The sequence below is a fragment of the Coturnix japonica genome, chromosome 11 (genome assembly GCF_054131305.1).
Source record: "Coturnix japonica strain WE chromosome 11, WE-NBRP24, whole genome shotgun sequence".
NCBI lineage: Eukaryota > Metazoa > Chordata > Aves > Galliformes > Phasianidae > Coturnix > Coturnix japonica.
Window position 1 is genome coordinate 6,037,540 of NC_140673.1, and position 27,069 is coordinate 6,064,608.

Below are 27,069 nucleotides of genomic sequence, written 5' to 3' on the forward strand. Positions count from 1 at the left end.
TAGAGGAATGGATGCTGAGCGTGTCCATGCTGCCACACTTATCCTGAAGCTGGCTTTCAGTGGCAGGCAGAAAGAAAAGTGTTATGGTTTGGGAGAAAAGGGAGAGTTTGGAAGACCTGGGGTTTGTCTGCTGTGCATTGGATTGACTGTATAGCTCTGGGAAAGTCACTTGTGTGCATCTGCTCATAGCACTTCTGGCTCTAGAACATCCACCATACACAGAAGGACACTGTGGCTCACCCAGGGGAGAAGCAGATTCCTGAGCGTTCTCCTGTCTGCAGGGACTATTAGGGCATTCATGTACCCTCAGACTCTGCAGGTTTATGAAAGCAGGCTCTTTTCTCTGTCAGAGCCGAAAGGAATGACTTATGTTTGATTTCCTTTGGGACTGGAGCTGCCTGTCTCTGTTCCTCTGCTCAGAGCCATAGCAGCAGGCAGAAGAGGGGAGGGGAAAAGCCAGGGGAGCACGCTGCTGGGATCACTTTAGAACTGAGGCTTCTTAGTTTTTCTATAGCTGTTGGGGTTGTTTTCACCTTGCAAAATGGATAGAAATGCTTTTCCCTGGAACTCTTTGCCCTTCTGCGGGGGGATTGAAGAGCTCTGCTCCTCAGCTTGTGAGACAGAATGACCGCAGGTGCCGAGAGAGAGCAGGAAATCATCTTTGTAAAGCCTTGAGTTCAGGTACGAGCCTCGTGTTTATAGGAACATAAAAGGAACCATGGAAACTGAATATGGGTCAGAGCACCTGCAAGTGGATAAAAAGTAGAGGAATTGCAGTTACCCCAATTTCTCTGCCTTCGGATGTGCTCTGCTGGTTTCAAACCTCCTTGGGGTTCTGGGCTCCACAGGAGCCTCGGGGATCCATATAAAGAAGGAATTTCTGGGGAAAGCAGCAGACAGAAGACCTGCTTTTGATTCCTGATTGTGCCTTGGTCCTTGGGCTGATCACAGAGGATTCCACGGGGGCCACAAGGTGCCTGGTCCTCAGGGAGCTTCTGCCGGCTCTGTTGCTCCTGCTAAGCCCCAGCTGAGGTCAGGTAATGCTACATGTATGACTGACCTGGGCTTTAAACTTTGCTTCCCCCTGTGCCCTTATCTGGAGGATTACCCCACACATTCAGTTCTTGGCATTCAGCTCCTCTGCAGTCTCCAGCTTCAGCACAGGAAACTCCTTCACCTAGCAGCTGCCAGCATGCTTTTGGCGACCCTGGCTGTCGCGTCAGCTGTTACAGGCCATTAAAGGATTTGTTTCTCGGCGTATGAAAAGGCTTAATTCAATTCTCATTCTCTTCTGGCATTCCTCGGAGGTGAGTGCGTCCCCTCGGCTTGAAGCCTCCGATGCCGCTAATTGACTTGAAAGTAGCTCATGTCTCCTTGGAAATGTCACCCAGCCCTTTTCAAGTGCAATTCCAGGCAATCAGGATCAATATGTTTCTTTAGCTAAGGGTATTAGCACATGACTGACAGCCCTGCGACATTAGCTTATTCCTGTGGACTTCCAGTTGCTCATTTTTCTTCACTGTCTCAGCTGCGATCCCATAAGCAGGGACAGAGCTTGGACAGGAGCCATTCCCCAGGCTGCATTGGCTTACAGCACACTGTGGGTACAGGCTGGGTCACTCACACCTGTCCTAAATCTACGCTGTGCTCCCATCCTCTTCTTCCCCAAACCCAATGGCATTGCCCATCCACTTGCTCACTGTTTCAGGAAGGAAAGGGCTGAGATTTCTACCTGCTTTAGTCAATCTCATTTGGTACAAGGAAAGGTATCGGCATATTTTTGCTATGCCTTTGCACAGAGAATACTGTCAATGTATTTCTCTCTCCTCAGATCTTTGCCCCTCTGGGGTCTGTGGTCTTGGTGCTGTTCACAGTCAGCACCCGGGTTTGTGATTTCTGTCTTTCAGCAGGCATACTGAGGATGGCATCCATCCTTCCTCCTCCTTTGTAGTCTCAGAAATGCTTGTGAATGTCTTCCCAGCACCTCTGTGCTGCTCTCAGTGCTTAGAGGTAGGGAGCGAAAACGCTGGCAAAATGAATTTAGAGGAGCTTACAAAAGGACTTTAGGCAGTGCTTTTGTGAGTGAATTCGATCCGGGCCCAAGTGCCCTCTGCTTTTCTTGCCTCCCTTTCCAACAAGGCTGGCACAGCTGCAGTGCTTCTTTTCGGGGAGGGCTCACACCTCTCCATGCCCCTTTTCTTGGAGATATCTTGGAGATATTGACCCAGGGGACTTGGGAGCAATGATTGAGAAGCGGGATTTAAGAATATTTCAGATTGCTTAAAGGGAGAAATTGAGATGCTGAGAGACCAGGAGCCATGTCCTAAGTGAGATGTGTGATTCTTCCCAGCGCCAGCCAGCTGCCCTGCCTGCAGCTGTTGGTATACCCAGCTCCCAAGCAGAGCTGCTCCCTGCCGTCAGGGCAGGCTAGGGCTGCAGGGAAGGGATCTGAAGCTGGCTCCCAATGGCAAATATTAGCAGACACAGGAACAAGGTTTGCCTTGCTGTTGGTTCTGGGGATGCTTGGAGGGCTTCTCTGCTGTGCTGCAAATCTGAGTGTGTGTCTCTTGCAGGGATTTGAGCTGCTATGGGAGCCAGAGGTAGGAAGCTGTGTCAGGGAGCTTCTGAGAGCACGTTCCCAAAAGACAAATCAAGAGATAAATAAGCAAGCCTGGAAAACCTTTAATTCCCACTGTTGCCTGATATCTGCATATGTGTCTCGCTGGATTTTGTGCCCTTTGCAATGAGTTGGGGCAGTCAGGAAGGAGTTAACGCTTGTGCCCTATGAAAACAAGTGCATCCCAAGCCCTGGCAATCAGAGGCAAGCAACAATTATTAACGCCTCGGCATTTAATGTGGCAGATCACTTACGCCCCCGGTAATAGTGTGCGTTCAATTCCAGAGCACTCGGCATTGTCATAGCGGGGCCGTAGATCACAGCGACCTTAGCATCGTGTCAAGGGGCTTCACTCCATCAGGGATAATGAACGTCTCCCACCGGTTTCTCCCCATCACTCACTTGAGATCCAGAAGTTCATCACGCAAATGACAAACAATGTTAATTTTCTGCAAATAATTCCTCCAGATGTCCACGGGATTCCAGCACTCTTTGCCCAGAACAGTAAAATATGTTTGTCTTCCTTCCTCTAATTCATCAGCAGGCCCACAAATCTCCCCAAACTCCCTATAAACAAAGCAAGAGCCAGAATCTAATAGTTGTCTGCAGTGCAGGCGTGTCTTGCAGTCTCACTGATGCAGATGGGGAGAGGAGTGGTGGAAGAGGTCGAGAAGTTTCTTCTCAGGTGAGATGTCTCTGCACTCATCCTTGAATAGATAGTGAGTGTGATAGTCTGAGCCAAGCCTCGCACAGACATGAGTCCATGTGGGAGGAGAAACTCCAGGGGAATGCTTCTGGGCTGAAAACTAAGGAGTGAAACCTGCTGCAAGCCTTATCTGCGTCACTAGGAGACTCTCCATCCTGTGGCTGGGCTTCACCATGGATTTATTGAGCTGTTTTCACGTGGGCAGGGAGGCAAACAGGCAGCTTGTTGGTTTCTCCAAGCATCTCTCAGGTCCCTGAACTCCAAATTCAGCCAAAAATACATGAAGAGCTGACATCCAGGGAGGTTTGGGCTACAGAATGTGAGGAGTTTTGGCTTGGACAAATAGGAAGACATGATGCAGAAATTAGATCCAGCAAATGTATATGGTATATGACAGACCTGTGATGAAGCAGCCAACAAAATGTCCCTATTTTTTCATGTGGAAGAGGCCAGCAGGCAGGTAAGAGAAAAATACAAAGAGGATGGTGCAAATCCTGGTCTCCTGCCAAACTTCCAGAGGATCCAAAGCTTAGGAAAGTTTGGAGGCTCCCATATTCATTGTGGCTATGGATATCCCAAAGCTCCCTCTACTCTGGCTGCTGAGGCAGCCCATCCCTGTGCTCCTGCCTTGCTCTGGCACTCCTGCAGCACTTGGGCTGGTTTGAAGCTGCTGTGTTCCCCATGGAAGTTGGTCCAACCCTTAAATGACATGCACCCACCCCTCCCCTGTTGTCTTTTTCACGCTGGAGGGGTTTTTAAAGGCCTTTCTAAGCAGCAGCTGCTGTGTGGCTTTTTTTTTTTTCCCAGGTTTTGTTTTTTTTTTTTGATGAGTTGGAAATTAATTTTCCCTTTCAGTGGTGTCAAACTATCTGTTCCTACGTCGCAGTGCAGACTGAGCTCGTAACTCTCTTGACTGCCTTCTGCCTGAGTTATGGGGTCCTCTGCAGCTCAGCCCAAAGGGTTTAATTTAAGAATAGGTATCTTGAAGGAAAGCAGTGATCTGACACCTGCCTGGTGCTTTTGCAGTCCATACATTCTCAAAGTTCTTCCTAGAATTTGACTGAAAGGTCTCTTGTCGTATATTAAGCCCAGGATTTCTTTCCCACTTCCTTTTTGTTGATCTGCAGAATGTAACCATGTCTCCATCTCCTCTAGACCAAGCATCACAAATGTTTTCCACCTTTCCTTGCCAGCCGTCTCCTATAGATTTCCACTCACTGCTGTCTGTCTGCTTTGGACCATCTCCAGTTATTCACTCTGGCTTGAAGATCAGCATCCCAAACTGGACCTCACTGAGATTTTAACAGCATAAAAGATGTGAGGAGATGATTTGGATGCTTGTACCCTCCATATCTTTGTCTGCTTCCATCCTCACTGCCCTTGGCATGATCTTGAACCTGTTTGGGGGCAAGCAGGGTGAATGGTTTCAATTGCTGTCTGGGCCACCTGTTGTTGTCTCCTTGTTGCCACATGTGGACACTAATAAGACCATCTGTTGTAAGAACCTGTGTTTTGAATGGGGGATGCTTGGGTGAGTTAATGTGAATGGACAAAGAATGCAGTCTGCTTGCAGAGACCAAAGCTCATTAACCCTTCTGTGGATGCTCTCATATAGGCTCCTTCATGAGACTATTTATGAGGCGCTTTAATGTGTGTGTGGTGCTTGCTAATAAGAAACCTGTGTTGAGTCACACCTTAGCTGCTTTGCCGTAGCTTTTCCAACTGTCTGTTTGCAGCCAGATCAATGAAGTGTAGGCTGCTTGTCTGGAAAATCTAGAGCCCGGGAGAGCATCCAATGACTTGGGTTTAACCCTTCTTGCAGAAAACACATTGATATCTCCCACCTCCCTATGGCTAGGACTAAGGGAATTGCCAGAGGATCCTTATCCTTGTTTCCCTTCTTTTGTGTGCTGCCAGCTCTGTCCTTACTGATGCCCTTTGACTCCCCCCCAGACAAGAGGTCGGCGATAACTTCATGTTTTCCTAAAAATCAATTCTGAGTTGGCTGCAAGTGGGAAGAAGCATCACAAGTTGTGCCTGGACATTTGTTTCGACCTACAAGCTTTGAGGTCAGGCCCTGCACATAGCACCAAGGCTTTGCTGTTTTTTTATTGTTCCTTCTGCGTGGGGAGAAATTGGTGGGGTTACGGCCACTGGAGAACTCTTCAACTCGCAGAGCTGTGGGAAAGGTAACAAAGTTCTCACTTTTTGCTCATTCTTAGTTCTGCTTTTCTGTACTTTCTATTTACAACAACCAGTTGGCTCTTTTTTTCTCTTCTTTTCTTTTTTTTCTTTAATGCCAAGTCTCTCTTTAGTCCCCTTAATGAATAATAACCTCTTAATGGCACTCTCATGGGGCTTTGTCACTAGTGTGACAGCACCTAATCGCGTATTATTGGCTCAGCTGAATGGGTCACTAGTTTTACTGGACTTGCACAAAGGACATTGTAAAGATCCAAGTGCACTCCAACTCTTCCAAGGATACAGTTATACTTCCTCCAGCTTTTGGCACACCTTAACTTTGAAGTTTTTGAGAGCAAAATGGAGACATCTGCTTTACCTTCTGTCTCAGTGGAAGTGAACTAAGAATTTATGAAAACCCTAACACTGCTTAGGAGTTTAGCCCCAGATGTGGAAGTAAATGACTGTAAAACCTTCTTGGTTTGCTTTTACTAGAGCCTTCTAGGCTGACATCTACTTCTGGCTTCGCTCAGAGACTGCAGTCCAAAGACTCACGTGCAATGACCCGCCACCATCTCTACTTCAGACTCCAGAGCAAGGTAGTCTGATGATTCCCTTTCATGTAAGTACTTTTTTATCTTTCTTATCTGTGGAGGGAAGCCAGCACAAGTCATCTTTGAAGGTAAGGAAAATGGAACCAATGTTTTGTATCCCAGAAACCTCATTATTTTCCAACTAATATGCTGACCTCGAATGCTGGGGTTTGGCAGTGTCTTCTAAGGGCTGTTGCTAAAGCAGAAGCAGGTCCATCCGAGAGAAGTCTGCATAAGTACAATATGCATTTTCTATACGGGTGGAAACAGTGAATTCTCTGGGCCATGTCAGGATGAGGTATTGTGGGTGACTTCCCTTTGACTCCAGCTTGATGGTAGATTTCACAAGAGGAAAAAGTGTGTTTAAGAAGTTACTTGATACTGATCTGTCCAGAGTGTTTTTCCCAGGCTGGATTTAAGGAAGGATTATCTCAGATTTTCATTTAGTTCTGAAATCCTGGGTATTGGTTTTATAAACTAAACCCCCTTCGCAGCAGGTTGCTTGTTCTGTATTGTTGTTTTAGCTTGATGCATAGGAGGGAATTTCAATTCACTGACAGGGTGGGGCTAGCTCCTTGCTGGAGTAAATCACCATAGCTCAGATATTTAAAGGCAGATGTATCGGTCCTGGCAGCTGAGGATCTGGCTTACTTTGATTAAAATCTGATGAAGATTACTCAGCCTTACCAAGGGACTTGGATTACCATTCTATAAAAAGAAGGGCAGGAGAGCAGAGGACATTAAATATAAAAATAATCCAATGAAGGATGTGAAGCTAAATGCACGGCAAATTGAACAATGATGCAAACACCCTACTGAAACAGGTGGAGGGCTGCAGGGCTGGTGGGCACACATGAGGCTGGAAGGTAGGTTTGAGTCTTTGCTCTTGGGTTTGTCGCAGCCACGGTCTTGTCTTTTAAAGGCAAATTTTTCACAAAGAGAGCCTCACTCCTTAGAAAATCCCCAGGGGAGTCTTGCAGGAGAAGAAGTGGGTGACAAATCCTCTGCTTCTGCTTCCTCGGGAACCCAGGCTGGTGCCAAATCTCACTACAAAGAGGCGATTAGAGCTGAGGAACAGAAAGTCAACTCTTACAGACCCGAAAACGTGAAATGTGCATCGTCTTGAGCGTTTCTTACAGCAGTTGAACTTCACCTCTCCCTTCTATCGCAGCGTTCATTTTCCTGATTCTTTGTTCCTTTTAAAGCATGAAGTGTATTTAGGGACTGTTATTACGCCACGTGATCATGCTTCATGGGCAGTGACCGATAGAAAGGCTGCACTGAGCCCTTCTTTTTTTTGGCCTCTTAAATGGGTTTGTCAAACCTTTCAGCACATGTCTAGCTTTCCCAAGATTTTCTATCCAGCCCCTTAAAATCAATAAAATCTGGTCTTGCCTCTGCACTGTAGCTATTGATAGGGTGGATGCACTTGGGACTTCATCTAACTGCCTTTTGAAGTCCCTAAACCCATTTGTCTCTTCTTTTGATGGAGTTTGGTGCCTTGCTCAATGGCTTGCTTGCGTGGGAAGCATCTTCCTTGCTGACCTCTATTAAAAACATGGAAGGTCTTCAAGTTGAGCTACAGGACTTGTGATTTGAGTGTTCTTCTTTACCCAGACCAAGGAGAGCAGAGTGCATGGTGCGTTGGCTGGTCTGGAGTCTGTCTAGGGTGACTGGCAGGTGCTTTCATGGTGTCAGAAGGCTCTGGGAGCCCATAGAATGAGGTTGAGCGGCCTTAAAAACGTTGCTGACTTTAACTGACGCATCTAAATGCGCTGGAGGAAAGACAAGAGGGCTGTTTGGGGACCTCCTGGGTGATTACATACATGGCTGGTCAGCGACATCGTCTGAGTGCCCCGGCAGCTATGCCAGCTTTCCAGTTTTCTTTCATTGCAGTTCGGGTCGGATGAGGATAAGATTGTGTTTTAGTATGTGTTTGTTAGGGAGTGCTTTCCCCCCTGCCTCCCACCCGCATTAAACAGTTTATTTTCCTTGCAGTAACACGTGTGTTGCTCAGCTTCTGCTGTTCCATGTGTCGTGCTCTGTTACTCTGTCTTGCTCACAGCCGCAGAGCAGGGGGAACGCTGCCAAGGCTTTTTCTGGGAATTTGCTCTGGTCGTGCTGCTTCCCCGGGAGCACTCAGCGGATGCATGTTGTTTGCAGGGGGGGGGAAATACTCAAATGTCAGCATCTGAAGGGATCACGGAGGGAGCGAGGCGAGCACCAACTACTCTTCCATCTCTCAGAGGTGCCTGCATGCACATAGCCTTGGTAAGTTGTGGGCGATGACTTGTTGAGAAATGATATTGCTAAGCAGTAAATATGACCCTCCTGTGCTATTTTAAAGAGACTTTGCTGAAGGCAGCCTTAGTGTAATAGCGCTTTTCTTCATACCCACCTGCCCCAAATTAACAGCTGCAGAAATGGGGGCTGCAAGTGGCAGTGATACCCCAGCCAAGGGCACTCCTCTCTCTTCCTAAGATGCAGTTGTATTTATTTTCACTTGGGCGGGAAGCGAAACAGTGCATAAAATGTCACAAATTGAGTTGCACTGGCAAACACAGTTTTAAGTCACCTGCCTTCTTGTTGCAGACACACAATTATACCTACGCAGACTAAACTGCTGCAGGGGAGGCAGAGACGCAGTGCTCACTGCGGCTGCTTGGGTCGTTCATTTGTTAGCATGGCTTTGGATTTCTGATGACTCAGAAGGGAGCAGCTTGGCTTCCTCTCAGCTATTTGCAGATCTAAAGATCTGTTGTAATGTGGTTGTGAACCAGGACTCTGAACGTTGGGACCAAAAGCTGCCTCAGTCTCAGTGTATAAAAGCGGTGAGCTGGTTTCCACGTGTTGGCTTTCCACGTGTTGGGTTTGTATGGGGCACTCATAAGCAACTCACAGCAAAACAGTAAGGTGAGTGCTTGAGAGGAATTCTTGCTGTCTGCCTTGGTTTCTTTCAGACTAGGGTGGAGGTTAAATATTTCAAGCTTCTTGTTGAAGTCTTTGAAGTAGAATAAGAATGAGATGAATGTCGTGCAAATGCCCTAACTCCAGGGGCAGGTGCTTCACTGCTGTGAGAGCTGGCAGTGCTAAATATCTCATGCTTTCTGATTTATAATTTCATCCAGATCTGGAATGGTTTACCAATTATCTTCATGTGCAAAACCTGAGGAATATAGGGTGGGAAAGCCCCTCTTTGTGTGGTATATACGTGTGAGTCTTCTGGACCAGATTTGTAACAGCAGCTGCAGAGCTCTTCACCAGAATCACATAGTAATGGTAAGCAGAGGTCACTAGTTTGTGTAGGTCCATGGCCTGCACCTATGCCTGCAGCACCTCTGTGCACCCACTGCAGGTATGTAGCCTCAGCTCTGGGTGCAGTATGTCTCTTCACACTGTGCTCTGAGCTCCTGGGCTACCCTTGATCATCTATTCTTATGTGGGTTTTCCTACCCAGGTTTTCTACCCAGGTTTTCTCTTTCTGAGGTATAAGACCCAGCTGTACCACCCCTCCCTCTTCAGCTTGCTTTCCTGAGAAAACAGGGTTAATGTGTCTGGCTTCCTCTTGTCCACCCCTAATAACTTTTCAGCCTGATGACTGATTCCAGCTGTGCGTGCCAGAGATCTGAAAGATAATGAGTTCCTACTGGCTTGATATAAATAGATGGCGAGGGAAAGACTTTATCTTTGCCCCTCTCTGTCAGGAGAGTTCATTCCTTATCAGTCCAAGAGCATCTGTGTGAGGTGAAACAAGAAAGGGATATTATGAATGCCTATGGGGAAAGCTGCACTTGAAGCTGGTATCCTACTGCGTCCTAAAGAACCCACCCATGATGTGGGAGCTCCCATTGGAAGGGGCCCTTCCAGCCTCTGGCAGTTGGCTGGGGGCAACTTTCCCCTGCAGCAGCACTTGCCTCCCCCAGGCCACTCTGTTTAATCTATTTAAAGCTCTTTAATCAAAACCTATGCCTATGTACCCTTGTGTCAATGGCCCAGCTTCTGGGTTGTTTTCTTTTTTTCTTTCTTTCTTTTTTTTTAACTATTTTATGTCCACAGCATGGGATGGACTTAATTGCCAAGGGCTCGAAGCAGGGCTGCAAAGGTATTTTAATTACATCTGATTGCTGCATTCTGCAGTCTTGCTCTGTCAGTTGTTCTACCACAGTGCTGTGTCGAGCCCACTTGGACCAGCACAGGCATATTGGCTGTGTGTGGGCTGATCACAGAGGAAAACAGCAGTACATCGCTTTGGACGTCATTGGGACTGTATTTTTTCTCTCTACTCTGACTTTATGGCAACAGATTCTTTCTCATTAGAGGACTGTAGTCCTTCTGTATCACGTCACTTAGAAGCAGTAGTACAAAATTCACCCCACTCTATTGCATGGGCACAGAGCAGGAGTACTTGCTTTAAGGAGAACCTGCTTTATTGCTCCAGACGCACATCCCTGCAAGACTTTCCCCCAGCTCCTGTATTGGTTTCAAGGCTAGTCAGCCTCAAGGGTCTTCTCTTTTTTTCTGTCAAGCAGGGGTGCTCTCCTAGTGTAAGGGTAAGACTATATACTCTAAGACTATTTGAGGGATTGAAACAAGAAAGCTGCTGGCCTCACTGTGCTGAAACACCCAAATCAGACCCTTGGGGGCTGGTCTGGTGCATGGAGTAAGCTGAATCTCATGAAGGGTCAGGCAGGAGCCCTGCAGGTAATGTAAATCACCTGCTTGTAGATGTGTCTGCTCACCAAGGGAGAGCAGCTCCAGCCAAGTGTGTATGAAATGAGGGTAACTTTTGCATCTTCATGTGGCTTTAGGTGTATTTTCAGTAATGCTCAGGCCTGGCAGTATCTGCAGCTCAACCTGGATGTTTTCTGGTGCATTCAGTAAGTGGCAGCTCCCAGCGCCCAGACCCTGACCTTCCTTATCAAAGTGTTTAGCATTCAGAAGGCAGAGAAAGAGTTTGAACCTGACCCAGGGCCTGGGGAAAGGAAAGTCCAAAGAGGAGAAGGGCAGAGGTAAGGCCGTTTTTGTGCAGCTGCTAATAAGCACTTCCGTTCCTGCCAGAGCTTTTCCTTCTGATTTAAGAGGAACCTCAATATCCACAATTTTTCTATGTTGGAACGTGTTTGTGTTTTTAACAACGCTCATCTGTGTTTCTTCCTCTTAATAGATACAACCCTGCTGAAGATTATAGACGTGTTTTGGTTGAGATTCTCTGTGTTTGATGCATTGTCTGTCTACAACGCAGGGCAAACTCTACTCCTCCCTTTTGGCCCGGCCTGTAATGATGGATTAAGTAGGTAAGTAATAGAGTGGTAATGAGATAACCACTGACATCGAGCATTAACGTGGGAATAAATGAAGTTACCATCCAGAACTAATGGCCTGAACTATCACTAGGTTGTAATTAATGAACGTGGTGGCTGAGATTTACAAGGATATTTTAGGATGCTGTTTGCATGCAGCTTTGGCTTTTATGGCTTGCTTGGAAAGAAATCAATTAATGCCATGAACTTAATGAATGAGATGACGATGTGCTTTGTCAGATTGTAGTGCCCCTTTTGTGGAAGCGGCTAGACTGGTGTGCACGTGGAATGCTGTTGTTTGCCTTAATTTAAGGGATGGAAGAAGTTTGAGTACTGTGATCTCTATCTCCCTAGGTCACTTACTCTGTAGTGTGTAGTAGAGCTGTTGCAAAGTGTCTCTGCTGGCCAAGCTACACACTAGTGATGTGCCTGTGCTCAAGAGGCCTTGCTTGGTGAGCTGTCCCTCCCTCCTTGCGAGGCTTAGTAGGCATGTGACCCTGCCAAACACTTTGGAGATGTGTGAATAACACTTTTGAGGTGGTTGCTAGGCTGTTGCAGAAAGCACAGAAGAGCAGTCAAAATTCTTCATGTTAATTGGTGGGAATAATCCATCCATCTCCGCTGACTGTTGCTTCTCTCATCTTTCCATGGCAACAGTCTCTGTACAGCAGCCCAGGTGCTCATGGTTGGGCATGTTGGGATTTCTGAGCCCTCTGTCTTCCAAATCGCCCCTTGGAGCATGGAGGGAACATCTGTACTGCTAAAGTATGGCATCACGTGCTGCATCAAAGACATCTCTTTGTGTAATCACGTTCCTTATGCTGTCAGGGACAGAAAACTTTGGAAACGTGAACTGAAGCCTTACATTTCTTCAGTGCAAATGCTGTTGCCCTGTTTTTTGACAAGGAGAGGAAGGTGTTGAGTCTTTCCTGTCCTTCCCAGGGGCCAGTCTGTCGTACCTCTCTGAGAGCTGGAGGAAGGAAAGGGACTGGTAAGCAAAGGGAGCTGCTGCTGTGAAGTTGCTTTTTGGAAGCCAGGATGGTGGCTGGAGGTGAGAATAAGGAGAGAAAGTGGCTCAGGCACTGTATCATCCTCACCTTTGCTGCCTGCTGTAAATAGAAGTGTGTGAAGATAGCACAAAGAGGGGTGCTGCCCACTCCTAGCATGGGCAGAGTAGATATGGAGAAGGCATCCCTTCAGCCTTGTCTCTCTGAAGCATTTTCCAGGTGTGTTCTAGCACCATTTTCTCTTTGGGGACCTGTTTTACAGGCACTTTTAATGATTCTAGGGAAAAATGAGAGACAGATGGCCAGCGATGAACCCAGTCCAAAGCTGCCCAGACTTGAGGGAGGGTGTCATTTCAGCTGGAAGCATCACATCTCTGAGGTGCACGCTCAGTAGTTTCCTTCCATGCTGAACTTCCACCTGCTGGACCAGCATAAGCCAAGACCCAAATTGAGCAAAGCATGGTTCATGAATTTACATATTCTGTGATATACACCTTCTCTTTCCCCAGCTTTGGGAAGTTTATTGCCCCCAACAAAGTGTGGCAGGCCTTTATGTGACAGGGGAAAATTACCCAGACTGTTCTCCAGAAGGCAAGTGAGCAAAAATTTTCCTCCAACTGGTTCAGGACAAAGTTAATGTAGGAAAGCCATTAAAATTAATGCTGGTAATCAAGGATAAAAACCAGCAGGGCTGTAACAAAATTTAGACCAGATTGAGTTTCCCAGCTGTCATGCTGCATGCTTTCTTAAAGGCAGCAGGCAGAGGGAGGGTGTAGAGTAAAGCAAGCTTGGAAAGTTCTTGTCAAGGGTGTGAGTTTGGGGGCATCTGGATTCTGGTGGCATTGGCTCCTTGGTCCAGCACTGCCTTATTTATTTATTTTTGGAGAAGCAATGTCTCTGCTTGGTCTGATGGTCCTTATGACTTGTATTTTATTCATATCATGTTTACCTGCTTTCTTCCAGAGTCTGCCCTCAGAATTCAGGTCCTTCTTCAGGACTCTGGGAGTCTGCCTGCATGTGATTGACAGCATCATGTGAGAATATATAGGACTGCATCTCATGCTGTCAGGTCAGAGATTACATCCAAGCAGCCGATACTCAACTCTCAGTCAGAAAAGATGCAAAGAAGCATTCCCTTTTCTGTGTCATCTGCCTCTGAGAATGGGAGAATGCTGTCAGAGTGTTACCAGGTCTGTACTGGTATAGAGAGGAAGGCTCAGGTTTGATGATTTCTCCATTATCTTTTGGTGGACACAGCCCAGAGCATCCCAAGGACTGTATCCTAGTGCAGGAACCGGGTGCTTCTGCTCCCTTCTGGATAGACAGCTTTCTTCAGCTTCACGGAGTGCTAACATAGACTGGTCACCTTTGTTACAACTCCTGGCTTAAGATATTCATCTGACTTGTTGCTTCAGAGTAGGCTGAATCTGGTATAACCAAGGCAGACCTTCAACCTTCCAGAAGTGAAGTAATGCCCCATGCTTTCAAGTGACTGCTGGTTTGACAGTAATAGTGAAAGGGAAAGGCGTGAATAGGAAAAAACTTCTCAGAAAGAGTGCTGTGGAATGGGCTGCCCAGGGAGGTGGTAGAATCACTGTCCCTGGAGGTGTTCAAGAAATGTGGAGATGTGGCACTGAGGGATGTGGTTTAGTGGTCAATAATGGTGAAGGCTGGACAGTTGGACTTGATGGGTCCAACTAAAGGTCTTCCAATTAGAGATCTTTTCCAGTCCTAATGGTTCTGTGAAAACAGTTGACAGTTTCCTTACAGTCTCTGAGAAACTTGGATGTAGCGTCTGAAATGAGCTAAGGAAGCCACCTTCCAGGCACAAAAAGAGGTCCTGAGTCCCCATTCACTGCAAAGAGCAGCAGATAGATGGAGCAGACAGAGCTGGAGAGCATCCTTTTGTTGTTTGTTTTTTGCATGAGAATCATCGAAGAATCAGGGTGACAAAAACATTCTGATGGAAGTGACTATGTGAAATATCTTTTCATTTCAATTACTTGAAAAACAAAAACTGTTCATGGGTTTTAAAATTCATGTCCCCTCCGGGTTGCTTTGTTTTGTTTCTTATTCCTTCTGCCTTATTCCTCAGAGGGAGCCATCCAAACCTACACGGTGTGTTACTTCTTGAGGGAATGCAGTGTGTTCTTTTTCCAGCTTAACCTAGGCTGAAAAATCTTCTGGTCTTTCATTTGCTTGAGAAATGTGACAAAAAGGTTGGATGGAACAGGAACCTGACTGGTTCGGAGGGAACCTTCTTGGTTTTGGAGGCCCACTTGGGTGGGGGGTAGCTGCAGGAGCTCTTTGCTGTGCAGGCTGGGGACGAGATGATGGGCCATACTTTGTGCCCAATGCCTTCTCCAAGGATGAGGGGCATAAAGGTTCAGAGCTGTGTCTTGGTTGCAGGTGGGACCTGCTACCATTAAAGTATGACTCTCAGCTTTCTGGAGTTGTGAAAAACAACCAGACAACGATTGAAATTGGAAGAGTGAAGGGCTATCTTGGCTTTTGAGGGCATCTCCATAGGATATCCCAGAGGTGGCTTGTCAGAGCTGAACCGCAGAAGGGTGACTGCACTGGAGATGCATGGGGGTTCACATGGGACAGGAGTGGTGGCAACTGCCTACATGCCTGGAAGCAGGGCAAGTAGTGGGCTGGGGGTGGACGAGACCACCTCTGCCTGTTGCTGCCATCTCCACAAGCTGCCAGCTCTGCCTTGTAGCTCTGCCTAGATCTGCAGTAGAGCTGCTCATCCCCAGCCCTGCCGTCCCTGTGCCCCACATGCTGCCTCTCCTATAAATAGCCGGATTGGAAGCGGAGCGCAGAGCCGCCGCAGATGGCCCCCAGTTCCGCACGCACTCATGTGTGAGATCCCAGAGAGGGGCTGTCAATTCCTTGCCTACAGCCACCCATGCAACCTCATTAAGAATGGTGTCGTCTTCTTTAACTCCCATCGCCCCCTCCCCCCCACACTTCAACGTGCCTCCGTTTGAGCACCCTTATTAAACGTGCACTTCTAAGCAAGGAGCGCTGACTTCCCCTTAATTGAGGCATAATAATTAGAGCATTAACACATTAGGAGGGTGAGACAGCATGTTTAGCTTTTGTGATTAATTATCTGAGGATTGTAATAAGTTGTTAAGACATTAATTACTCTGGCATGTTTATTGCTCTTTATTGCTGAACTGACACTTGGTGGAAGAGTTGCTGGTGTGCCTGGCGGTGCAGTGTGAGGTGGGCTGGCCAGAGGAGACCTCTGCTCCCCATAGGCAATGAGCTTCTGATTGGGAATGGATCTAGGGGACCAGAAACAACTCCTGAACCTCCAGCAGGCCACCTTGGAATGGAAGTGGTGTCTGAGTCTCTGAGAGCCATAGGATTATGAGGGTTGAAATGAAATGCTGATATCATCTACCCAACCCCACCATGCCCACTAAACCACGTCCCTCAGTGCCACATTCTCCCTCATCTTGGGACAGTTTTGGAGCTGGAAGGTTTATTTTAATGGATGTTTTCATCTGGATTTCTCTCTTCTTTCAAACAAAGTGTTTCCTCTTGGATGGTTTGAGCCTGCCCTCATTTGGATCTTTGTTTTTGCAAATCCAAGTCAGCGTGTCTCATTCTGCCTGGATCTGAGGAGGATGGCTGTCTGTTAAAGACAAGCTGAAGTTCAGCATGTCAGCAGTGGTCAAGGAATGAACCAGGACCCCAGTGGCCTCGTTCAGCTCTTGATCAGATGAATTTTCTTCTGGAGAGCTGGGAGGTGGGTTAGGGAAGGCTGTTGCTGTGGCAGCAGGAGCGGATCAGCCCTCTGCAGCCTGCTCTTCACACAGCAAGCTGCTCAGCGACCTGTCAGTGCTGTACTGATCAGATGGGGGCTGAAGGCAGAGTTCAGAGCAGGAGGATGGATGGGTCCGTGTGCTGCTGTGACAGACAAAAAAGACAGCAGGAGGGTGTGCTGGGCCTGTCCCAGCCTTCTGCTTTTCCCATGAGTTGTATAGTGCCAGAGCCTTGCTGTCCAGTTCTTTGGGTTGGGGACAATACAGGGGAGATGGGGGGGAAATGGGGTAGCAACCCAGCCACTGGCATGGAGAATAAAACTGGGAAAATGGTCTAAGACAAGAAGGTGAGAAAGCTGTGAGTCTTGTATGTTTGCTGTTGGTTTTATATTGGATGGCCCCATTCCTGCAAACAGCTAAGGTCTGTGAGCACTGATGGAGCTGTGGGTGTCCTTGCTCAGTGCAGGGCAGTTGCACCAGATGGCCTTGAAGGGGTCCCTTCCAGCTCAAAATGATGCTGTGTTTACTTGGGGGGCCCTAGAGCTGACATGTCTGCTTTCCAGGCTATGGCTGTGCCCTCACTTTGCAACACACTCTTGTGTCTTGGGTTGGCAGCCAAGGGAGTGGAAGAGGGTCTTCCCATCAGACTTTAAATGTGAAGACCCTGTGCAGTCTGCCTTTCTCAAGGACAGACTGTCTCAGTGTGACTCCCACCAGCTCAATCTGCTGTCACTGTCACCGGTGGCCGGGGAGCTGCACAAGGCACTGAATGCCCTCCCCATGTGTGAGCTGGGATCCATCTTGTGTCAGCTTCCTTCAGCACCTCCGAGCCCGTGCTGCCTCACTGTAGCCCAGCCTGAATTTGGCATTCGCTGTCAGGTGGTTGATTTCTGCCTGCAGAATATGGAAAGCATCAGCCTGGCATTTCCCGCTTGCCTCCTAGGGACAAAGCAGGTCACGACTTAGGTGTAGTATCATTAAAAAGATAATTTCCTCTAGATGTGTGCAATAAGACAATGGTGCTGACCTGTGATCCTGGCATTGCGCAGCATTAATGATTTCCCTTTGCAGGTAATAAGCAGCAAATGTACACGTTTTGGGGAGATCTGAATTTTATATATATATATATATATATATATATATATATATATATATTTCCCTTTTAAGACTGCTGTCTTCCTAGGCCAGACTTAATTAGCAGACCTCATTATTTCCTGAAATGTAACTTGACTTCCATTGAATGAGAATTGTTCAGCGGATGGGGAGCAGCAGAGCGGTGCTGCAATATTCATATTGTTTAAATTGCAACATTAACATTTCATGCCGCTCTTGGCATATTTTCAGGTACGGCCCTTTAGCTCATTGCAGTGCTGCGAAAGGTTGGATCAGAACATTTAGGATACAGTGACTGGATTTCTGGATTATTATTATTTTTTTAAGGAACACAAGCTTAGATTCAATCCCCATCACTCTTTTTGTTTGGCAGAACAGGGATTCCAGTGCCCCTGAAGTAAATGCTTTTCTGGAATAAAGGATGTACTGTAGCACATGCTCACCTCCTCTCTTAGCAGAGATGAAGCCCTGCAGGTACATGCAGTATGTGATTCACGGGGCTGGAAGCACCTCCTGGGACTTGACCTTTACCAGGTAAATAAGAGAATTCCCCTAAATGCTTCTGGGGACCTAAGCTGTAGTTGCACTCTGAAAGGCTGTTTCCCACTCTGTGATTGCTCTTGGATGCCTCAGGCTGAAGGTGACACTGTCGTAATGCCCAGGTCCGAGCAAACCCTATATAAGCATGTGGATTGCACTCCCTGTCTCCAAACAGCCCATGGGCTCCAATGATCTTTGCTGCCTTGCCCCCCATAGTGTGCTTTCCAACATTTTTTCCTGTACTGGAGATCAGTGTCAATGTTGGGAGTTAATATCAAAGAATCATAGAATACCTGGGTTAGAAAGAACCTTAAAGCCTACCCAGTCCCAACCCTATAGTGGGCTGGCTGCCCCCCCCCCCACCAGCTCAGGCTGCCCAGGGCCCCATCCAGCCTCTCTTGAGCACCTCCATGGTTGGGGACACACATCTGGGATTGCCATGAACCAAGTGCAGCACCTTGCATTTAGCCTTACCAGTGTCAAAAACAACTCCAGCTTCCACCCTGGAACAACTTAATTAGGGTCTCTGACTTCAGCCAACCATGCCTCCCATTTGTAACGAGTGCAGTGGGATCCGTGCATCTTACCTCTTAAACGTATCTTGGGTCAGGGTTCTCTGGTGCCTGGTAAGCTGCTTGTGCTGAATGGAACACCTCCTCTCATGGGATATTTATAACATCCTGCTCTCCCACGCAGATTGTCTGGTGTCTAATAGTGGATGATGCACTACAGTTTGCAAGGTGCTAATAATCTCTCTCCTCTGTTTGACAGTCTGTTCCCATGAGATTTATAGACTCTGACTGTCCCTGAGACCTCTGCCTCTCTGTCAGATCAGTCTGAAATCTGTTCTCAGTGTCAGAAGCTGCTGCCAAGCAGGCAGGGGATGGACTGATGCATGTGTTTTGCATCCCATAAGAACTCAAGCACAGACAATGGGAGCTCTGATTTCCAACTTGTGGGTTCAGGAAGGTGAGCATCCAGGAGAAGTGTCGTGCCCTGCACAAGATGCCGTGCTGTGGGATGCTCACAGGCTGCACTTCATGTTCCCATTGCCTGCGGTGACCATCACAAGCGGCACATCCCCTGTGGGAACAGCCCCGGAGGACAATAAATGAGCCAGCCTCGAGCTTCTGGCTGCTGTGAAGAATTGCCTGGCTAAAGGATAATGAATACCGCAGCAGGAGACGGAGCGTTTCTCCGAGGCCATCCATCCCCTTTATCACCCCACTAACAAGCCCCTGAGCGACTTCAGAGAGGCTTCTGCAGAGCAGCTCAATCCCTCACCGTGCTGGTGGCTGGGTGCTGGGGGCTCTGTGGGAAACCACAGTCCCATCCCATAGAGCAAATGCCAGTGCCCTCCAGGTGTCCATGTAGTGCCAAGGAGGGGCAGAAAAGCCAGGCATCCTTTTTTCTCAAGGCAGTTTTGGGCCCTGCAGCACCCTTTGCAGCATTGCTCTACACAGCTCCCAGCTTGGTGAAGATTTCTAAGATCTGTACAAGGCTCAGGAGGAGTTTAGTGCTGCTGGCCAGGAGGTGAGTTGGTTCTGCTTCACTTGCAGCACAGCTGAGTCTGTGCACAAGCCCAATGCAGGGCAGAGAGGGCAGGAGCGATGTGCTCTTCCTAAGAGCTAATAAAAGCTGATTCCTCCCATAGCTCCGAGCCAGTGGGAAGCATTAGTGGTTGGCTGAATGCCTCCCACGCTGTGCAGCGTGCTGGGTGCTTGTCCTCCTGCAGAGGGAAAGGCATCTCAGCAAGAGTTCAGGCATCCTTCCTGGAATGGCAAAGCAGGCACATAGCTGGGAATGGGAGGCAAGTGGGTGCATGTGACATGAAATTCCCATTTCTGAGCAAGTTCTTCTGCCTGTGCTCAGGGCTTTGGGGTGGGAGAAGCACGCTCATGGCCTGACTGGTCTCCAAAAAGCCCCAGTGCTGAATGCCTCCACTGAGAAGCTTACATGTACGTCAGCATCCCGAGCGTGCCGGTATGTGGTGTGCCCACCTTCCTGAGTGTGTCTGGGGCACAGCATGTAGCGTGTAGGCACTCAGCAGAGCTAATTGCCAGTAATTGGAAGGCTTCTTTTGTCTCTTCTTTCCTACATATTTTTTTTTTTTGGTCTTCTCTAGGTTTATCTGTAGGAAGATGCATTTGGCATGGGCCCTGCAAGAACTTCACATCCATCGCTGCAGCTGGAGGAGGAGAAGGGAAAGCAAACAGTGTTGGGTGTCCTCAGCAATGTAGGTGGCTGGGGGGAGGAACTAAGGGGCAAAAAGCAGGAGAAAAGCTGCAAAGCTATTCAGGAAGATGTGGACAACACACTGATGGGCAATTAGGTTGTTACAGGAAGGACAGAAGCAGCAGAGAGCAGCCAGCTGAGTCTGAGGAGCTCTGATACTCAGTATCAGCTTTGACTGAGGTCACGGGGCAGGGTTGTGTTTCATGCCTCAGTTTCCTCGTGGGAGGCTTCATTTACAGCCTGAAAACATCTGGCACTTATCCTCCTTTGGCCAGCACCGTTAAATGTTGAATTGAAGGGAAATGCAATGCATCACCCTCCTCATGGGCTGTGACTCTGCCAAGAGTAGCAGAGATTGGCCTCCCATCACAGGGGGCTGGGGTGAGCTCCCTTCCAACCCCAGTTGTATTCTGTGGGTCTGTGATGTCCCTGGTCACGAGGGTCCCAGGATGCAGGAGACACTATAGTTCTGCCTCTTGCATTGAGTTTTACCAATGTTAACGGGGCTGCCTTCAGGGTGGTGCAGGTTTGAAGGATGCCTCGCCTGATCCTGTCTCTCGCAGGTTGTAAGGAAATCATTTTAATTAGCTTGACACATCCCTTTGTGGGCAAAAAGAAAGAAAAGAAGGAAAGCCAATAGAAACTCCGGCCATTCGGGGTATTTTTAGTTCTTTGTGAAGAACTGCTAACATCTCTCTCAGCTCCCTGAAGACTGCTCTGGCTCTGCAGTCGCCTGCGGTGCTGTGCTGATGCCAGCACACCCTGCATGAAGGTAAGGCAGCCCCCAGGGCTGTGGTTCTGGAGAGCCTTGTTGCCCCATCCTTGCTCTCAGAATGCCCACCAGGCACAGTCCTCAGAGAAGGGATGAGAAGCTCAGACATTGAGTTCCCACATTGAGGCATCCTCCCCCCCTTCCCTTTCTGAGCTGAGAGCAGCAAAATTAAAGTAAAACTCAGCTCCTGAGCCTGAACCCTTCACCTGGCTTGTTTTCCCCTTTTTTTTCTCTGACCATTTTGGTTGGCTTAGTGTCATTGCCAGCCGATTGCTTATGGAGGGAAGGAGACATGAGAGAGGATAAATCTGGAGGCAATGAGGTTAGAGGGAGGCAAGTCATCTGCTCTGACACTTTTATTGTGGAGCGAGGCTGCTTGGGAGTGAATCTTCCTTGCAGCATATGCTGTGGGATGATGTTGCTTCCAGGGATGGCAGTAGCCTTCCCCAAGCCTTGCTGCCCAGCCCTATGCTCTTCTCCTGGGGCTGGGAATGCCCTGGGCTGCAGGGCTGCTGGGTGGGTCCTTGGCTTTGGCCATCATTCCCTTTCTGGTTATTTCAGGCTATCAGTGCTCTGAGTGAAGGCAAAAGTGTTGGGATGTCACAGATGGGCCTCATTTGTCCATCAGAAGAAGCCTTTTGATTACTTCAGCCACACAGGCATTGTTTTGGACACAATGGAGCTGTTGGCGTGGGCATGTTTCTTGTTTTGGAAATGCAGAGGGCACAATGGAGATCACAGTGAAATCCTTCTTGAAGTTGCCCAGGAATGTAGATGGCCTCAAGGAAAGGTATCCCCCAGCTCCAGGAAGGCGGTTCTGCATGCTTAGTAGCATGGTGAGGAGCTGATGGCCATGCTCTGTGCAAGGGAGGGAGCCAGAGGAGATTTCAGGTTATACTGAACTCCCAGCTCCTTTCCAACATTACTGTCAACTTGGATTTCACCTGGTGGTGGTGATGCTGAGGCTGGCGTGACTGTAACAGAATGTCACTGGGAGAGGTGATGTTATTCCCTCTATAGGGGTACTTCTTCCTTTCCCTTCCCTCTGGCTTACGTAATAAACTTCAGACTCCCAGTGCCAGCATCTGTGTAGCCCAAGGGCCAATACATGCAGCACTGGGCATTGCTTTATGCTGTGTCAGTGAGCAGATCTGTGTCACCGATGACTCCCCAACACTAAGGGTTGAGTGGGTGACCAGAGGGTGATGTGTCACTGAGACAAATCAGGGCAGTCAAGAGCTGCCATGTTTGCAAGCAAGGGCACCCTCCTACAGCAGCATCCTGCTAGCCCTGTGGGCCATCAGACCCCGACCTGAGCTAAATGTGGGTCTGAGAGATGGACAGATGTGTGACGATAGTTAAAGCTCTCCATGGGCTGTCTTGCCACCTCTAAGTAGAAGCTATCAGGAAGGGAGCGTCTGGTATGCTCAGCAGCCCCACAGCCAACCTACTGTCCTCAGGGGAAACTTCAGCAAAGCCCCTGTGCTGCTCTGCATCCAGCTTTCATCTTACAGCTGGGTATGGAGGAAGGCATGAGTGTAGCTGCTGCTGCCAGGTTGTGCTGGAAAATGCAGGCAGAGGATGCCTATGTGTGTGCTTCAGGATCCAAGAACTTCATCTAGTATTTGTTCTCTATTAGCCCCAATCCCCTCTTGCATCTTTTCCAGCTGATGCCTGAGCCCGTTTTTGTTTTGTTTCTATTTCTCCCTCACCTTATGAAAAATGGCTTTGCCATCTGCATCTGTCAGAAGTCTGTGGAGTCGGGCCCACGGCTCAGTGAGTCTACAAACGTGTGGTTGGATTGTGAGCCCCACTGACAGGCTGGAGCCGAATACCAATGTGCAGGAGGATGAGCACACTCCCTTCTCTGCTGCTGGTACCTCTGCTGGTTGTTGGTTTTTTTTCCTATCCAACGGAGGTGTGAGAATCGCCTCTGGGAGCATTGCTTCCTTCTGCTCCTGTTCTGCCTTGCCAAGGTTGGGTTCTCTGCCATCCATCATCAGATGAGGCCTTGCCTCACTCCTGTGTATCAGCTGCGGATGGGAGTGCTGGGGAAATGCTCCACTCTGCCTTCCCCACCAACCCTTCCCTTCTCTTTGTGCATCTCACCCCCAGGTGCAGTGCAAGGCAGTGCAAGGCCCAAGGACACTTAGAATCACAGAGCCATGAAATATCCCAAGTAAGAAGGGATCATCAAGACCAGCTCCTGGCTCCACACAGGACCACCCAAAACTCAGACCCTGTTATCAAGATGCTTCATGAACTCCAGCAGCTCGGTGCTGTGCCCACTGCTCTGGGCAGCCTGTTCCATGCTCCATTGCCCTCTGGTGCAGAACTTATTCTTGTTACCCAACCTGAACCTGATGTTTCTTTTGCTTGCTGGTACCAAGAGATTTTGGAGAGAGTAGAGGTTGAAGTAGAGGAAGGTATCTTGTCCAACCATACATTTCTGCTTCAAAATGTGATTTTGAATGGAAGGTTTCAGCTGAGTTGAGTGAGAGACCAGGTAAGATGTGACAGCACCCAAGTGCTCTTGCACACCTTAGCCTCACTGTGACTCTGTGGGGTCACACAGCTGCCCACAGGAGGTTTGCCAACCTCCTCTCTGCCTGCTGGGTTTCCTGCAGTCTGCTACATGAGCCACTTCCCAACCTTGCTGTGCTGACATGTATAGAGCCAGGTGGGCTCAGAGAAGTGGGCAAAAGATGAAAGGAATCTCTCCATGCTCTTGCCACAGCTCTCTGGTCAAGGAGGAGAAGCTTCAAGGAGGGTGGCCCCCCACTTTGGCAGGAGGAGAGAGCCAGCAGCTTGAGCTGAGCTGGTTTTCTGACAAGCAGATGGATGTTCAGCAGGGGCCCATGAAAACCTTCTAGCTTTAGGCTAGCTGCGAGCCCTGCAAACCATAGCATTGTGCTGATGTGAAGAAAGCATTGCTTCACTGCTGCTCTGTCTGAATTACCTCTCTGGGGGGCAGTGCCCATCCCTTGTGCCTATGCTCTGCATCTGGCTGGGCAAGGCCGTGTAATAAGGGAGGAAGGCAACGATGGCAGTCTCTTCCCACATCTCTATGCCGTGGGGCTCTTGGCGAGCTAGTGCAGTCTGCTCTGCAGGCTCTGAGTGCTCCTGCAGGTGGGAGCCAATTTGTCTGCATTCCTGCTCAGGTGCCATCTGCTGTAGGATTGCCTGTGTGAGGATGAGCGTGATGGGGATGGCAAAGGGAGGCTGGTAGAGAAAGAGCCTCAGCCTTCCCTGGGTAACTTCAGCACTTCTTGAAGCCTTCGCGGTGGGGAAGTCACAGCCTGTCATTTGCTGTTCTTGGAGTGTGATGGGGAGCTGAGGCATTGCTAATGGCAAGCTATCATTTTAATGCTAATTTCCCAGCATTAGATCAGGACGGGGGTGGCACAGCCTTCGAGGAGGGAAGTCTTTAGCAGATGGAGAGGGGGGGGATGTGTGAGGGTTGTTCTGCACCCAAGAATGGACTTCCAGGAGGCGGGTGATTAACCACCACTGGGAAGATGAGGAGCAGATGCTGGGTCACTCCCTGGTGGTTGTGGGAGGGACATTTTCTTCCAAGGCTCCTTGCTGCATGGAGTTCTATAGTGCAATGAGCTTTGGGCCAGATTTGGTGTCTGCAATTAGCCCTTGGTGCCTGGTGGCTGTGGGGTGCTCAGAGCAGTGACAGGACTGTCCTGGTGGCATAGCTGTCTTTTAATGAAGGAGCCAACTCTTGTCAGGATTGGGTTTAGCTTTTCTTTTTATGACAGTTCCCGAAGGAGGAGCCTGGATATCCACGTTCATAGAATCATTTGAGTTGGAAGGGACCTTTAAAGGTCACCTGGTCCAACTTCTCAGCATGGAACAAGGACACATACTGCTTGATCAGGTGCTCAGTCCAGGCTGATCTTGGATGTCTGCAATTACAGGGCTTCCACCACCTCTCTGGGCAATGTTGGTTGATTTTAAAGGTTTAGTTGCGATCCTGCTGGGTTGGCTGCTGCTCTCTCGTGTCACCAATGCCTTGTGCCCAGGAGGGGTACAAACATTGCCCAGGGCTTGTGGGCTCCTCATCCTATCTCTTCTTATCTCCACTTGGAAGCATGTTAAGCCTATAACCCATTCTCAGTGGTTACCCAATGACTCAGCACCAATTTGAGGACGTTTACTTCATGCACATGTAAGTTGTGGGTGGAATTTCCCTCTTGGTCTCTTGATGATTTAGTCTGGGTAAGGGAGCCTGGTTCTGCCTGAGCACAGCTGGAGGAGGGATCCCACTCCTTTGTCTTGTGCTGGAATATTGAGTGGGAAGGATTTGTTGAGGCACTGCCATAGGCTGCCCAGGGAAGTGATGGTATCACTGTCTTGGAGGTGTTCAAGGGCTGTGGAGGTATGGAACTGAGGGATGTGGTCAGTGGGCATGGTGGGGGTGGGTTCACTCATCCAACCTCTTGGTCCATCTCCTTGAGCTGTTTACCAAATGGAAAAGCTGCTTTGCTGCTTCCCAGCCTAGTGTTGGTGCCTGGGAGCTCGTGTGAAGTTTGAAGGGAGGTCTATGGTTGTGGTGGGGCTGTAGGGCCTTCTTGAGACTGTGTTGGCAGTGGTCAGGGATTCCTCTGTCATTTCTAGGTCTGCTTGGAATATCTCCAGCTAGATCACATCGGTCAGAATTTGGTCCAGCCTGACCTTGAATGTCTTCAGGGATGGTTCATCTTGGGACTAAAGGGAAACAAGCTCAGAGGCTGTGCCTGGCTGGGAGGGAGCTGTGTGCCTCCTGATGAGGGCTGGCATTGTATTAAGGCAGGGACATAGTGGTCTCCTTGTCCTCAGCATGGCAGATCTCCTGAAGACTCACCAGCCTGTGCTGATTTAGATTTATCATTTCAAACACATGTGAGTTTTAAAGGCCGTTTAAAAACCATTCTGGCAGCTGGCAGGGAAACAATGGAGGAACAAAACCAGCCATGATAATAAAAGGGAAGAAAACCAGCAACTGGTTAAGAGAGAGGAAGCCAAGAGGAGAGCATCCTGCCAGGAGGACATCAGCACAAGTTGCTTTAGCGCAGCAGCACTGCTCTGTGGATTCCCAACTATCAGATCTGCCCCAAGGGAGAGCATGACTCACTGTTTTTAGGGAGCAATTTGCAACCGAAGAATGGCTCCTGTCTTGTCTAGAGTTTCTCCCTGCCTTGGGCACAGAGATGAGCAAAAGCAAAGGGCTGTTTTATCCTAGCTGAGGAGGAGCAAACAAGTGGCTAAGCGAGGAAATCAAGGACTTATGTGTGTCCAGGAATAATATAATCAAGCAGATTTGGGGGAGAAAAATGAAATCAGTGGTGTTGCTTTTCCCAGTTCATCACTCTGAATAATGAGCCTACAAGCTGGCTGGGGAGCTCTCAAGGGACACCTGTGTGCAGGAGATGGACACAACACGCATCTTGGATGGGCCAATCGCTGGAGTGCATTTTCTCTCTAATTTTCTACATCAGTGAGAACACAGAGCAGCACCATCCATCATCATCAAAGTCATCTCCAGAAGCCACCTCCTGCCTCTCCATCGAGGGATGCTGCACCTCTGTGTCCTGCATGAAGGCCACAGGTGGTACAACACATGGTGTTGCAGGTATGGCTTCTCAGAGCAGCCAAGGGTCAGATAATCACTTAGGTTGGAAAAGACCATGGAGATCATCTACCCCAACCACAGCCTCTTCCAGGCAAGGTCTCCTGCTTGTACCAACCCTGTTCCAGTGCTGTGCAGCTCTTGCTTGCTTCTGTAGTAGCTGCTTTGTTTACTTCCACAGTGCCTGCCCTTTTGGTAATGAGCTATAATTCATCCTGCTTTACACAGTGCTCAGAGGTACCTGGAGCAAGAAAGGTGTGCTGTTACAAACACCCTCTCCAGAGCAGAGGTTGCTGATATCCCAGAGCTGTACAATGAAGAGGCAGTGGGGGGAGGTGGAAAAGGGGAATATTTCATGCCCCCCCCCAGGGTGAAGGTGCTGTCTGGGAGGCAGCATGCAGGTGCAGATGGAAGGCAGTGACATGCAGACAGGGTGGAGGGATGAAAGATAGATTCTTTTTTTAAACCTGCTTTCCTCTCTTCCCCTGCTTTATAACCTGTTTTTATAGAGACTGCACGAGGAACACACTTTTTTATTAGCAGCCTGGGAGTGGAGAGTAATAAAGATTAATTTTTTAAATAATTCCTTGCATTATCTTTTAATTT

The 27,069-nt window shown here is 48.6% G+C and overlaps 1 long non-coding RNA gene across 6 annotated transcripts; it reads left to right on the top strand.

Annotated features, from left to right (window-relative positions):
• On the top strand, positions 1-27,047 carry LOC107317288 (uncharacterized). 6 transcript variants are annotated; one of them, XR_014932982.1, is made up of 7 exons: positions 1-5,512; positions 6,000-11,391; positions 12,340-12,448; positions 13,368-17,833; positions 18,611-19,372; positions 19,965-23,352; positions 26,196-27,047. It is a non-coding gene; the product is annotated as an uncharacterized LOC107317288 (long non-coding RNA). The 6 variants fall into 6 exon arrangements; XR_014932979.1 differs by having other exon boundaries at positions 19,965-20,075; positions 22,962-27,047; XR_014932980.1 differs by having other exon boundaries at positions 13,368-13,594; positions 17,673-17,833; positions 19,965-27,047.
• Positions 27,048-27,069: the final 22 nt, after the last annotated feature.